This window comes from Rhinolophus sinicus, chromosome 5 (genome assembly GCF_057876585.1).
Source record: "Rhinolophus sinicus isolate RSI-liver-muscle chromosome 5, RSI-T2T, whole genome shotgun sequence".
Taxonomy (NCBI): Eukaryota; Metazoa; Chordata; class Mammalia; order Chiroptera; family Rhinolophidae; genus Rhinolophus; species Rhinolophus sinicus.
Window position 1 is genome coordinate 18,098,296 of NC_142505.1, and position 15,935 is coordinate 18,114,230.

Sequence of the window (15,935 nt, forward strand, 5' to 3'; positions counted from 1 at the left end):
GGGAACCCGTGTGACCTTGTAAATGATTTTCTTTCTTAATTTGCGTACATCAAAGTTCACTGTTTGTGTTGTATGGTTCTATGGGTTTTGACAAATGCATGTCGTATAGCCTCCGTTATAGTATCATATAGAATAGTCTAACCTCCCTAAAATACCTTATGCTCCACCTGTTTATCCTTCCCCCCAAAAATCATTGGCAACCACTGATCTGTTTACTTTCTATAGTTTTACCTTTTCCACCTTCCACTTTTAAAATTCTTCACATTTGAATGTCTTAAGTGAGTATCCACTAAAGATGGCCAGTCATTCAGAGCTTGCGGTCATTGTTCTCCTCTGGGAGGTACAGGAAGTCAGACCTCCTAGGGGAGAATTTTCTGTGGAATAAAGTAGAGGACATGTTGCTGTTAGTGCCACTATCCTTCCATAAGAAGTGCACTTGTTCAGGCTTCCTGCACAGCCTTGTTTGATGGGTAGGTAGGAATGACCTGCCTGTGTTGTCCTTCCTTGTTTTCCTTAGCCCAGGAACTATCCTCACTTAACAAGCAGTGTTGGAGACATATTCTGGAAGACAGAGTCCATGAAAGAGGTGATCTTGCCAGGTGGGCACAGCAGGGCATTCTGGGTAGAAGGCGCAGTATGAGCGAAGGCCCAGAGTTAGGGAATGGGATCATTTTCAGGAGTTATAGGATGTTTGACCTAGGGTGTGATTGGGCTGGGCTTGGCGGGCAGGTGGGATCCAGGCTATGAGAGTCTCATGCTGTGGAGTTTGACTTGATCCTGCATAACATCAGAAGGCACAAACAGGCCTTGGATGGGCCATTTGTGGCCTACCTGTGTGTGTTTTGTTTTGCTTATGCAAACGTTTTCAGTCATTAGTTGCTATGATTTAAAAATCAAATGCTTTCACTTAAAAATGTGGATATGTATAAATGTCACTGTTCAAAAATTTCTGGATGAATGACGTGATCTAGCGGCAGTGGGCCTGCCTTCCATAAGGCATTACAAAATGGGGTGTTTGCATCCCTTTTGCCATGATCTTGCCCAGTTTGCTCCACCCTCTGACTTTGCCTCCCTTGTCCTTGCTGGTTTGGCCATCCAGCTGGAGGCAGAGGGACCAGTGACTTGCTTCCTTCCATTTGGTTCCTGTTTAGTCAGCAGGGGTGCAAATGATGACCAGCTTATCATCTCATTAACCCCTTTCCTTTCTGGGGGTGATTTTCTATTCCAAACGCTTTAGATGAAAAACAGCTGCAGCATATGTCTTCTGAGAGGGCTGATTTAATTCCAGGAGACTTATCTTGCTGTGTTTTAACTTTGTCATTATTACTATGTTTTAAAAACTCAAAAGAAAGGTTTTAAAAATAATGACTGAGTGAATTGTCAGGGTGTTTATAATAACTGAGGATTGTATGCTTGGAAAGGAACATTCAGTTAGTTGTTCTTCTCAATTATTATTCAGTTTATTAAAATTATAAATTTTAACACCTAGTATTTCTTAAACCTTAAGCTCAACTCGAAGGTACTATTTTATTTATAAACTAATAATTTTTATATTAAAAATGGTTTCACTTATTTGATTAACATTCCCTTGACTGCTAAATTGAACAAATTAAAGTTTTTAAGGCTTTTAGCACCATTTACAAATTTAATGAGAATATTTTAACAGTTTGAATTGTAATCACAAATTTAAAGAATCTGTTTCTCTCAAATACCTTAACTAAGGCTGATAAGAAAACCAAGGAGAAAAGTCATCCTCAGTATTTCAAGAACTCTTGAGAATTAGTAAATCGGACATATCTATTTAGCAGAGCAGATTATTTTCTTAAATGTTTCAGAAATCTTACTATGTTCATGAAATAACTCAGAACTTACTCTTCTCAAAACTAGCACAAATATTTAGGATAAGAACTTTCAATTTATTTCTTTATTCTTTGTAGATTGATTTTTATATCCTTTAGGGAATGCAACCACCCTACTAGATCCCAGGAGGAAAAGAGCTTCCCTTGTCCAGTCAAAGTCACGTGTTTGGACTTAGGAATTGATTGATTCTTATCAGCATACTGGATCTGTTTGTTCCTTTCAAGACTTCAGATCGCCACAGCTGGCTGGCTGATTACAAAAAAGCTTGCTAGTGGTAGGTTTAAGTTTTCATTCCTCAGTTGGTAGTTTTCTAACTACATGTGCTGCACAGGGCGGCAACCAGGTGTTCCAAACCCCCCTGTCATGTAAATTAATGGGCTCTTGGATTTATGTTTTTCTCTACAATCAAGAAGCAAGGATTTATTCTTTTCATTTTCCACAAGATAATAAAACCCACCTCATTAATAGCAACTCACTATCAAGACCGACTGATTTCCTCATCTGGTTAAGACACCAAGGGGTGTCGTGCTCTTGAATTTTAATTCCTGTTTTGAGGCCCTAGCGCCCACCTCCCATCCCATGGCTGTTACAGCCCTATCGTACTTTGTGTATGAATCACACTAGTACAAAGTTGGTACTCTTTAACCAACAGTTCCCCCCCCACACACACACACCCCCATTTGTCCCACCTTCAACCCCTGGCAACCACCAGTCTACTCTCTCTTTCTATGAGATTGGACTTTTTAGATTCCACATATAAGGGATATTGAACCCTGGCTGTAGTTACATCTGCTTTGTCTTCTCTTGCTCTCCAGTGTCCCGTTGCCCTCCTTCCTGGAATCACGTTATCGACATGTACGAGTAAAGTGATGCAAGGAGACCAAGCCCCGTATTATTTAGAATTAATGCTTTTGGTGAGGCTTGAAATAGATTCCTTGAAATCTAAATACTAGAGCAAAAGAGATATATTCACAATATATATTTAGCCTGTGTATTTCTTAATAGGAGTTGAGGCTTATAGTAAATACATTTATTAAACAGATCAGTGAAAACAACATGCAAAAGGAAAGCTAAGTGGCCATTTCCAGCAAAGGGCCAGGTAGATGAAGCAACACAAATGAATGTTTTTGGCAAGAACATGAAAACCCACTGATTTGGGTTTTGTTAATTGGAATGAGAAAGGGAGATTCACAGGCGCCTGAGAAGTAATTAGTCGTAGGTTTATGGAGCTTTCATGGCGGTGGGAAAAGGTGGCTGTAAAAGTGTCCACTTCAGTCTTTAAGAGTATTGAGTGGGACAAACATTTACATTTTTATTGCACTGATTAACATACTCAATGATGAGCTGTGGACTGTGGGAATGATCATTTTTGGGGTGGTGGTAAAGGACTGTGAGTCAATTTAGGGGGAGGTTTTGTGCTCAAAGCATCATAATGCTCCTTTTGTTATTACTTGAGTTGTCTATTTTTAGAGCCAGGGGCAGGGCAGACTGCTCACTCTAAAACCGATCAAGTCCACCCAAACAGGAAGACAAACCTAGAAGGAACATATATTGTGGTTAGTTTAGAATTGAGGAAATATGTGGGCAGGAAGCTGTGTGAAAATGGCACCTTGGTTTTCATGTTGACTAATTTTGAAATGTTCTAGAATGTAAACCCTCTGAGTTGAACCCAGTATTATTGGACCCGAATTTGAATAGTGCTTATGAGAGTAAATAAATACTTGTGCATTAATTATTGACATGCTATAGATAGTGCTGGATCCATGCTGAGATTTTTCTCCCAGCTTTATTGAGATATAATTGAGATACAACAGAGTGTAAGTTTAAGGTGTAAAATGTGATGACTTGATACATGTATATATTAAAAAATGATCACAATAAGACTGGGGGGGGGGGTTGTGAGAACAGTTAAGATTTACTCCTTAGCAGCTTTTAAGTATATAGTACTGTATTAAGTATAGTCACCACGCTATACAGTAGATCCCCAGAATTTATTCATCTTATAACTCAAAATTTATATACTTTGACTAATATCCCCTGCATTTATCGCACCCCTAGCCCCTGGCAACCACCATTCTACTCTCTGTTTCTATGAGTTTGGCTTATTGTGGATTCTACATACGAGATCATACAGATTTGTCTTTTTCTGTCTGACTTACTTCACTAAGCATAATGTCCTCAAGGTCCATCCATGATTAGGGATTTTGCATGGTTGGTCACCAGAGAATTTGAAGACAGGAGTTGGGAGGGGAGAGAGAGTTAGAATAACTGCAGAGCAGGGCAAGACTTATTCATGATATATATAATATATATCAATTATATGTATATATATATTATATATATGTACATACCTGGGGTGCCAAAAAATGGATATAAGTGGACACTTTGGTCAACGTTGCTCAAGCAGTAGTTCACTGTCATCAGAAGTGTCTGGATGCTGATGGTAACCACTTTGAGCATCTCTTGTAATTGCAGAAGTCAAATGTGACTTGTGTTCATCTTTTGTTACTGGTATATATTGAGTATTACAATTTTGATATAGTTTTCCTTTCTTAAAATGTGTATAAATTTTTTTGGCACCCTCTGTGTGTGTGTGTATAATTTTTTTTCCTGTTACTATTCAACTATTCAAAAAAATGCTGTGTTCAGAGGATTGTGCTATATGCAGCTGTGGATACAGTAGAAAACACAGCTGACACATTCCTGGACACAGGGGCTTGCATTCTAGTGCAGCATGTCGATAGAATGCAATGATGGAAGTGATCCATAGGTACACTGTCCAGTACAGCAACCAGCAGCCGCAAGTGACAATTGAGCACTTAAAGTATGGTTAGCAAGACTGATGAGCTGAATGTTTAAGTTTATGTAATTTTAATAAATAGGAGCTTAAATAGCCACGTGGGGCTAGTGAGTGCTTAGGTCACAGTTGTATTGAGTCAAGTGGACCCTACTAATCTTCCAATGTGGACCGCCTCATTCTAGGAAAGCAGAAGATTTTAATACTAGAATCCCAGGCTCACATAGTCCTACATATTGGGAAATAAGCGTCCCTTCTTAGATATTAATATATTTTTGTTGTGACATTTCCCAAAGCAAATTCCATGGAACACTAGTCCCATGAGATATTCTGTCAAAAAAAAGCTTACTATGGTTATTAAATTTGGAAAACACTTCCTGCTGCCATATCCTCATGGAACTAACTACACAATGAACACAACGTATTTATAGAGTCTGCTTAAGTCATGCAATAGGGAAACCAATGTTTGGTTCAGTTTTAGTTTGGCTGGGTTTCTCACACTTGGCCAATGATGGTTCCTTTTTATTTACTGATACCTATCAGCACACAAAGCACTTTGGGAAGTGCTACTCCAGGGAGACAACTGCGTTTCCTTTAGGAGTGGCTTAAAAACAAAAGGGAGCAATGGTTATAGTTTTGCCATAAACTGAATGCTTGTGTTCTCCCCTCCCTCATTCATATGTTGAAACATAATCCCCAGTGTGATAGTATTGGGGGACAGGGAGCTTTGATAGGTGATTAGGTCATGAGAGTAGACTCTTATGAATGGGATTAGTGCCCGTATAAGCGACCCCAGAGAGCTCTCTTGCCCTTTCCACCATGTGAGGACCCAGCAAAAAGATAGCTACTATATGAACTGGGATATGGGCTCTCACCGGACACCGAATCTGCTAGCACCTTAGTCTTGGACTTCCCAGCCTCCGGAACTGTGAAAAAGAAATTTCTGTTGTGTATAAGCCACCCAGTCTATGGGATTCTCTCATAGCAGCCTGAATGGACTAAAATAAGTCTCTGCTTAGTTCTCGATTTTCCAAGTATATGAGAATCCCTCCATTCTCCTAGATTTTGGTGGGTAGAAATGTGACTTGAACAGGGGCATAGAACTGCATGTTACACATTTGTGTTCTGGATAGTTGCTTCTTGTCAGTAACCCCGAGAGCTTTATGTACGTACACTGTGTTGTGTTCATTTTGTCTAGTCAGTTTTCTAAATTTTCCTAAGCTAGCCTGTGGTCTCAGGTAGCCCGAGTTAATGCATGCACAGCGAGATTGAATTGTTTGCTTTTGCTTTTCTCTTTTTAAATGTGGATTTATAAAACTAGTACTCATGTGGCCATTTGCGCCTTCTGATTTGGTTTACAAAGACCTCCAGGGACTCTATGTCTGGTATTCAAGTCCCCTCATCTATTTGGTATACATTAAAGACATATATCAGCCCTATATGGTATTTTAAAAATTCTGGTTAGATTGAATTCTGCATTAGTTCTCGCTCATGCTCTCATATCCTCGTGTGGGGGTGGTTGGGGGAGTGCATATATAGACCCATGCACAAAGAAGGTATCTAAATTTGCTAATTCCTTACTTAAGAAAACTAGACAGGATTCAAGTTTTCTTCCATATAATAATGCCACTCTTACTTGCCTTCTGCAATACTTTCTTGAGCAGCAGAGAAGGAAATGGAGTGAGCAAACCGTGGGCAAACACCCATCTCGCATGCTTGTTGTGGCGGGAAAAGGTTGAGAAGTGCTGGGTAGTGGATCTCCCAAGGTCTCCTTCAGCGCAGAAATTCTGTCATTCTGTGACAGCTTTACTGAGAGCTTGAACTGGAGTCAAACAGTATTGCAGGCTAACTTAAACTCTAGCATCAAAGGGGAGACGTCTTCAACATATATTAAGGCTCCATAAAGAAAATGTATATGATCAACTCAGTTTTTGACTTTATAAGAGGCCAAGAGCTTCTTGGGATCCTTAACTTTCCATTTCATTCTAACTGTTAAGAAAACTTTTCTTGTTTCTTCCATTTGGAACTCCTCAATAACCAATTCTTCCTCCAATTTGCCATTGTTTTTCCCCTGTGGTTACCAATATGTTACCTTTTAAAAAAAAAAAAAAAAGTGTATTGTTTTACTGTGGTAAAATATACATCAAATTTATTTTAACTATTTTTAAGCGTGAATTTCTGTGGTGTTTAAGTACATTCACAATGTTTTGCAACTAAACTTACCATTTTTAATCTATGTCTGTATGTATGGAGGATTTAGAGAAATTCCCATTGGGGCCTGACTTTCCAGCACCTGTTCTGTATTAATAAATTGAGACTGTTATTTATAACAAGACCTGCCAACCAAAGTCAACTATTTCCATAACATAGCTATAGTTACGAGAAAAGAAGAATGATTAACATTTGCATGTCCCTCTCTTGAGGCTACTTTGTGTCTCAAACAAGGCAAAAGAAAGTTGTCGTGGGAATGGTGGAAGTATTACCCCAAGCCTAGTGGTGTTTGCCATTCCCACGAGGGTATATGAAGATTTCACCATAAAGCCTATAATCATTGACCTGGGAAAAGTGATAAAAGGCTCAGAACACTTCCCCTGTCAACTGCAACGGTACCTTCAAGGTTATCTGCCAAATCCAGTTTTATTGGGGCACAGCCATGGCTATTTGTTTACTATTATCTATGGGTACTTCCGTGCTACATCAGCAGGAGTTGAGTAGTTAAGGAAGAGACGGTGTGGCTGAGTAAGCCTAAAATAATGATTTTCTGGCCTTTTCCAGAAAAAGTCGACCAACTCCTGTTTTAGGGCCTCTGCCATAGGCCCCAAGTGTCCCGAGCTGCGTGTGTCCTTACAGTTCCACCTCAGACCATGGCAGAAGCAGGATGGGCCCTGTCTAAGTTGCCTGTGGGTGCTGCATTTACTATGAACCCTGCTTTGGTGTGCTGAAAGGCGGTGCCATCATGGTGAAAAGAATCAAAGGAACAGCCCAGGTGTGGCAGACCTGGAAACAATGTTCTTTGTTTGACTAAGGAGAACATTTTATTCTGGACCAAGTGAGAGATGAGAGCCTGCTGGCTTACATAATGATTAGAGTAGAGGAAGCAGGGGCCCTTTAATTCCTGAAGTGGTTTATTAGGAAGGTAATTTAGGCGTGCTATAAATATTTGTAAGGCCTAGGAGATTCGGTTGAAGGAAGTGATGGCTGTTCATTATGTTTTGCAATGGAACACTGAGCAGTATTTCAATACTACTTTGATCCGGCATACATTGTATTCGCCAAGGAGTCCAGAGTTGGGGAGAGGCTCTCTGGATTCCTGGCCTCAGAATTCTGCAAATGCCTTGTCCATTCCTGGAGTCCATGTCCCTGCGTTCAAAGGCCAGAGGGCAAGGCTGTCTCCCGCATCTCCAGGGCAGCCAGTCCCTGGTACCAGTGGACTTTGCCTCTCAGTGTCTTCGACTTCTCAGATTTTTTTTACAGGGTGTTAGGTGGTTGGTTTCAAAGCTGCTACTCAGAGTGGGGAGCAATTCAAGTAGATGGATGTGAGGCTGGGATGTGGAGAATGGCCCTGGAAGGGAAAGCACATGAGGCTGCTGAGGGTCAATGGCAGTCTCAGTCTACTCGTGTGATCCGAGATGGCAGGGAGCCAGAGTGGCTCTGCTGCGTGAGTAGTCACCACAGAAATGTTAATTTGCTCACTTTTTGGCTAATGAAATAATTTGCTGAGAGGAGGAATTCAGTGAGAACTTTCCCCTTTCCCTCTTCTTTTTCTTTCTAACCTTGAGCTGCACCAGCGATAGCTTTCATTAGCCATGAGAGTGATAGAGTTAATGGAATCTTTTATTTCCCATTAGGCCAGTTCTCTTTCCCAGTGACTAATCTCCAGATGCCTTAAAAACAGCCTCACAAAACACAATGCAGACGACCAGAAATCCAATCAAGTTGGTCTTCTGGCTGAATGCCAATATATTTCTTTCAGTAGAGAGCACCCTTTAGAAACTACAGGTCTTGGTGATAAGATGATTTATCGCTTCAGTAGTTTCAGCAGAAACAAGAGTGGTTATAGAAATGTAGCTTTGAGAGACCACCAGAGGGCTGAGGCCTGCCTTCTGAAAAGATGATGTGAGCTCTCAAGTTACTTTTGTTAACCTCTAGGTAGGTTTCCGATAGCTCAGACTATAGAAAGGGAAAAGAATTAATACAGTCATAAAGAATCCTGATGAATGCTAACTTCATTTTTAACATTTTGTTCTTTTAAGATACCTCTTTCTAAGCTATATGATATATTCTTCCAGTGGTCCAAAGTCAACGTCTTTGCATGGCCCTTGACTGGCTTGCTCTCTGATGGATGTTGTCGAAATAATTTCGAGGTTTCCTGTTGGTTACTAATTACTAGTTAAGTGAAAGCCAAATCAAGCCATGCTCCTTGCAGTGCCCCAGGGGAGCTGCTCATCTCCTCTTCCCATCTCTTTGCCCCAAAGCACTGGCAGCATCTATAGATCAATAACCTCCAGGTACTTACAAAATATCCTGGCCTATGGAAATGGTGTATTCCATCAGGGAATTGATCGTCACAATCTAGAGACTCTCAGAATGTTTAGAGGCAAGCAGACATTCTAAGTAATAGGAAACCAAAGTCAAGGCTGGTTTTTTTCCTGAACGGTCCTTTCCTTAACTCCATCCTCACCAGTGAGCTACAGCTGATGCAACTAGACCATTTACACAGCAAATAAATCTGGTGCCATTGTCCCAGGATGGCCACTGTGCCTCTAAATCAGCTGATAGAGGAACAAGTTACCAGGCTGCAGGTGGAAGAGAAGGGGGTGGCTCTTTCAGTTGTACTGGAAAAATTAGCAGGTAAAGCTTTCTATGCGACCTATCTGTATATGTTATAAATTATCTGTCGACGTAAAGCTCTGCCTGGACTGTTGCAGTAAGCTGTTAACAGACCACCCGCTTCTCCTTCCACCCCCTTGGGCATCCTTCCAGAGTGATCCTCTAATACCAGAGCCCTCCAGAAACCTCCCCTCATCTCTGGAATAAAATCTGAGGTCCTTACCGCACATGGTCTGCAAGGCCTTGCGCGATCTGGCTTCTGTCTGCCTCGCAAGGTCATCTCACATCACTTGCCTCTGGCTCACTTGGCTCCTGTCACACTGGCCTTTCTTCAGCTGTTTTTCAGTGCAACAAGCCTGCACCCACCTCCAATTTTGTATTTACTGCCCAAACACAGTTAATTCCTTCAGCTGGCACACCTTACCCTCTTCCTTCTACTCGCTGCCCAAAGCCACCTTACGGACAGGCCGTCCCTGACCAGGTGAAGTTAGCACTCTCCAAATGGCAGCCTTATTTGCACTTTCTAACACTGGTCTCTGTTTTATTTTTTTCTAAAGCACTTATTGACCCTTTGCATATTTGTTTACATGTCTGTAATTTCTCTCCCCTTGCCAGAATGTAAGCTCCATGAGGGTAGTAGGAAATTTATGCTTTGTTCACTGCTCTATCCTAGCATGGCGGTAAATATAAGTGCAAGGTATAGGGAACCTCATAATTTAATGAAATAAGCTATCGACCCAAAGTTCAAATATCAGGTCCTAATCCCAGTCCTTCAACAAACTAGCTGTGAGACAATGGGAAAGTCATTTAAACTTTCCAGCCTTACGTCTCACATCAATACAATGGAGTAAAGAACACCTTCCCTGTCTATGAGATGAGGAAATGAGACAATCAGATGAGTGTGTTGGAAGCTCTGATTCAGAGCTTGTCAGATTCAGCGGGCCCGGGGGCCGTGCACACAGAAAATGCTCATGAGCCACTGGCTCAATATTGCTTTTATCCTCACTCACAGACCCTTGGGTGCGTACATGGCCGTGCATCTGGGCTGTGACCTATGACCTAATGGAGACCTTTCAATAAATTATGACATCAATAATTCAGAGGCAGGCTGTGTAGTTTCACTGTTTCTCCAGAGGGTTGGAGAAATGTTCTGCTTCCCAGAGCCCTGAAAGTTCTCTCGACATGAAATCATCTACAGAAGTGGGTTTGGCAGGCAAGCTGTCTTCCGTGACTCCAGTGATGGTATTTCAAAATCAAGTTTTCCTTCAGTGAGTTCTATGTTAGCCATGGATGATTGAAAAACTTCGCTGTCACCCTCAGGTACAGCCTCTTTTATCCCTGACACTCGAATCCAATGTGGTAGTGGCCAATGTGTGGCAGATTTGGTTTTCACCTTTATTTTCTGCTCGGAGAGGAGGAGTGGCCAGTGGAGGCAGGAGGACCAAAGGTCAGGGTGGTCCCACGATGGATGAATTTTTCCCTCACTGGTGAAGAGCCTCATAAATATTCATGAGTCCCAAAAGTTCCATGGTTATGGAGAATAGCTTTGGCTTTAGAGAGCTTTATGTTCTGGTTGTAATGGTGGTGATAATAAAGAAATGAGGACGATGATAGTGAAGGGACATGTTTTTGTTTACTGATCTCCTACCTGAAGCCCATCAGGGAATATGTATTAGCCTCCTCTATTTTCCCGATCCTGTGCTGAGCCCAGAGGGAATGCTAATCAAGTGACATGGCCCCAAAGGAGTTTCCAGGTTAGGTGGCAGAGATGGGCATGTAACTGATGATGATAAGTATAATAATAAACTAAATTACTTCCCACTCTTTCAGTTCCATCAGTCTGCTAGTGGGAGAATTGATGAAAGAGGGATTAATTCTGGCTGGGAGATGGTGGGAGATATAATATATATACAGTCATATATATATATGTTTTTTTCCCAAAAAAAACAATTTAAGAGGTGGTTGGGGAGACAGTATGAGAAATGTGAGGAAGAATTGTGTGAAAAGAGATAGGCTTTTTGGTTCCCTTATTGTGGATTGTTTTGTTTGTTCTCACTTGGCAAACTGAAGTGGCCAATAATCTACAGAGCGACTAAAGAGATGGCGTGCTCACCCTTGGACGTTTACCTCTGTGAGCACACCATCTTCAGTGCCATTTGTGGAATCTAAAACGGCTTAGGGGTGTACTCCCCAATCTCATATTGCCCCTGCAGGAGAGTAGATTCATAACGTTCAACAGTGGCAAATGGCACTCAAAATTCAGGCTAGCCCTTTCCCATCTGTGGAGAACACACGTCTCCTCATTCTTTCTCCTGTTTTCCCTTCTTTGAGGGGGTGGGGAGAGCCAAGGGAGAGTTTCTAGGTAGGGAATGTTTGACTGTCATGCTAAGAAGGCTTGGATATTGTTTCTAGAGATGGTGTAATGGAGATTTCAAAACAGGTTTGGAAAATATCCTGGTCGATGCTTGCAGTTCAGTTGATATTTCTTAAATCTCCATCTTCAGGCTCTCTTAATCTGATGACTGAGACGAGCGTCATTAGGTCCTCTGACACCTTGATAAGTTTGTGGTCATCATGTGATTTGAGGAACAGGAAGGCACAACTCATGTGTATCCAGTACTAACCGCAAACACATGCCCCTGAAAAACTAAGCTGACTGTGTAGGTAAGACGAGGCTTTTTTAAAAGGTTATTGCTAAGTATTTCCCTAATTTATGTTATTTGACAGATAATTACATATCTATTGTATTTACAGTGTGCCAGTCACCGTTCAAAGCAGTTTACAAATAAGAACTTATTTAATCCTTATGAAAGTCCTGCGAGGTAGACACTTTTATTACCTGATTCCTTTGTTGCTTATATGTTTGTTTTGTGTTCAGACGACAGCTATAGATATGTTTGCAGCTGCCTCTAATTCAAGAACAATTCTTTGGGAAAAAAAAACAACCCTCAAAACTTAGATTTCTGTGCCATCACTGACACCTCCTCCTCCCCGGAAAATTGAGGACATTCCGCCTTTATTTAAGCTCAGTGGCAAAACACCAGCTGTTTGAGGAGGTGTGGATCTTGACAAAGTCAGACCAGATTGGAAATGATTCTGATTGAAGTTCTCTACGCATCTGTGGAGAGTGAGAGTGTGTGGCAATTTCAGCCCAGTCTGTCCTCTGTTGGGGATTATGTGTTCCCCAGAGAGCAAACATGCGCCCACATCACCCCCGAGGACCCGGACGACCTCAAGGTGGTTTTGTTTTTGGATGCGGTGTTGTGGTCCTAGTGTGTCTTATTTCATGGGGGCGTTGGAGCATGTGTTGGAGGAACAGTTGAGATTTTAATCTTGTTTTGGTTGGCATTTTTGGTATATTTGCCCCTTCAGGTTAATTTAATTACATGCCAGGTAGAGCCAGCAAGTGGATTTCATTTTGGAATTGTGTGTATCTTTCTAGGGCCCTTTGTGGCAGCCTGATATGCACGTCCATATATCATTTTTGTTTAATTCTTGCAGTTAGTGCCTCGCACTACTTGTCAGACCTGCTCTGTCTTTCCCCCCAGGTCTGAGATCCGCTGACTGGGTGGCTGTTATGCTCCTGCTGAGTGTGTTGGTTTCTTTCCAGTCTGGCAAACTTGGGATCCCATGCTGGGGGAAGGCAATCAAGCAGTTGAAGCTAAAGCTGAGTGTGGGCAGGTGGATGAAAGAGGGTGCGGAGGCACCAGGGAGAGAGTAAGTGAGCCAGCAGCCATAGAGGTCGAAGAGGCAGGATATGTGATCTCCCCTGGGTGAAACCCATCAGCCCTTGTGAGACGGTGGTGTTTGGATTTTCCCCTTGCATCTCTTCTCCTTCCTTTCGCCTAGGTGTTAGTTGCCTGCAGAATCCTTTGAGGTGAAATTACCCTTGGGCAGGCTTAGTTCACTGGTTTTAGCAGATGCGCTTTTGACTTCCAGTCTGAATACCTATTGGACATTTCCTGACCAGTGTTCCCTCCCACTCCATGCCTCTGCTTTTAGAAGATTCTTTAAAGTTGAGCCCCCTTGTTCTGAGGTGGAAGATTTAGTATGCATCTATCTTTCTGAGCGAGGCAGGATAGTGTAGTGGTTAGGGGCCAGATTCCCTAGGCTCACTTTGTCTCTGCTGCCATTGACTGTGTAACTTTGGTAAGTGAGAGACCCTCTCTGTGCCTTGGTTTCCTCATGTTTAGAAAAAGGTCGTAATAATATCTATATCAGAGGGTCAGGCAAATCTTAGCAATTATTCCCCTCTCTTCTTCACAGGGGACCATGCAATGAAGGTAGGGGTTTTTGTATTTTTGTCCCCCATTGCTGTACTCCTGGCACCTAGAACAATACCTGGTACTTAGGAGATGCTCAGTGTATCTGTTGAAGGAATAAATTCAGGGAAGACTGTGTGAATGTTCTTTGCTATAGCTGTTTGTATTCATTGTATCTTTGGAACAGAGAAGGGATCCAGAAGGAAGGGCATGGAACTGGAAATGTCAGTAAAGTACAAGAACTAATAAATCCTCCATCTTTCTATGTGTCCCTAGCTTTCTGCATTTTTTTGAGCTGGCTGTTCTCCCTGACTGCCCCATGTGGAATCTGAGACTTCATAGAGGGGTGCCCAGGGCAGTGGTGACTAACTTGGGGTGCTGCGTTAGAACTGGCAAGGAGCAACCTCTGAGTGCTATTCACCTGCCAGGCATTTATGTATATACCAGCTCATGTAAGCCTTAGCACAGCTCTGTGCTAAGGTGGGGTCTTCTTAGCCCCATTTTACAGATGGGAAACAGAAGCACTGAGAGGTTAAGTGACTTGCCCAAGGTGATAGAGTATTATAAATACTTATTAAACGCCTTTGTGTGTGTGTGCCAGGCATTTGTGCTTGGCATCGAGGAGCCAGCAGTAAAGAAACCTGACGTGGTTCCTGCCCTCAAGGAGTGTACAGTCTAGTGAGTGTGGGTTAGCCAATAATCCCACAAATAATTATAAAGATGGATGACTAGTGAGGGACAAGACAAAATGCTGTGGGGCAGAGTGACAGGGGACCTGCTATAGATTGGTGGGAAAGAGAAGGCTTTGCTGAAGGGCAGATGCTTTTAAGCTGAGATCTGAAAGGACAAGTAAGAACTAGCCAGACCAAGAGTAGGGGACAGGTTTCCAGGCAGTGGCAACAGCATGAGTGAGAGCTCTGAGGCAGAGAAGATGTGGAAACAGGAAGATGGTTAGTGTACAAGGAGCAGAGAGAGTGAGGAGGAGGAGGTTGGCTGAGGAGACTGGAGAGGTAAACTGAACATCACCTCTGAGCATCATGCAAGATCTTAAGGCCCATTAAGGATCCTGGATTTTATATTGAATGAAATAGAAAGCCATTTAAGGATTTTAGTCAGGAGTACATGGTCATCTTATTTACAATAAAAAAAAAATCATTATGTTGAGTAAATGGAGAATGGATTAGAAGTGAGAGAATGGATGCTTTAATGACAGGGTTTAAAAATGTGTACAAAATCCCTATTATCACTTGAATAGGTCCTGAAAGACATCTCACAAAAGTCAATGTCTATTTTTATTAAGCTTTTGATTTCAAAATATTTTTAGATTTATAGAAGAGTTGCAAAATTAGTAAGAACATTTTCATAAACTATTCCCCCGGCTTTTTCTAATCAACCTTAATTTTTATTAACACCTAGTAAATTAGAAATGGATATTTCATATTATGATGAAATATATATCTCTGGAACAAACAGCCAAAAAAGTTTCATTTTTTTAACTTTGTTGGTATATAAAAATACAGCCAAATTTTACTGAATGGTAAATATGTAGAAGTATTTCCATTTAAGACAAGAATGATTACAAGGTTGCCTACTTACTTATACTTATTTCAGAAAATTCTGTGCCATGCAATAAGGCAAGAAAAGGAAATGAGGAGCAATTAGAGAAGGAGAGGGCAACCCTGCAAACCTGTAACACCCAAAAGAGTTAATTGAAAAATTCCTATAATTGATGCAATCCGTGGAACGTAAAATTATAAAATAAATATCTAAATATCTATACCAGTATAAGAGAGATGAAATAATTGCTATTTAAAGGAACTGACTGCAGTGTCTTTGGCCCCTTTAGTGTATAAATTCTCTTTGGAGGACCAACTTGAGAAGTGGGGAGATGTGAGGCGAGATCTTGGGGCACATCAGGTCTGGTATGCAGGGAGGCCAGAGGCTGAGAAAACTGGCTACTGAGAAATTACTCATGGTGAGCATATTCAGGAGACGAGGAGGTGGAAATTTCAGTTGGGACAGGGCTGTAGAAACAGAAGGGACAATACCATAGTAAATAGTTTTTTTTAAAGTTTCATTTTTTTAACTTTGTCGGTATGTAAAAATACAGTTTTTAAAATAGTTTATCTACTAGATTGCTAAGGTCTTTTTAATAGTAGTTGTTTTTTGTGGCATTTTCCTTTGCT

General features: G+C 41.5%; 1 protein-coding gene across 3 annotated transcripts in view; it reads left to right on the forward strand.

The window, feature by feature from the left end:
• Window positions 1-15,935, forward strand: part of OSBPL10 (oxysterol binding protein like 10) — a 324,252-nt gene that overhangs the window by 121,635 nt on the left and 186,682 nt on the right. The window lies entirely within an intron of this gene.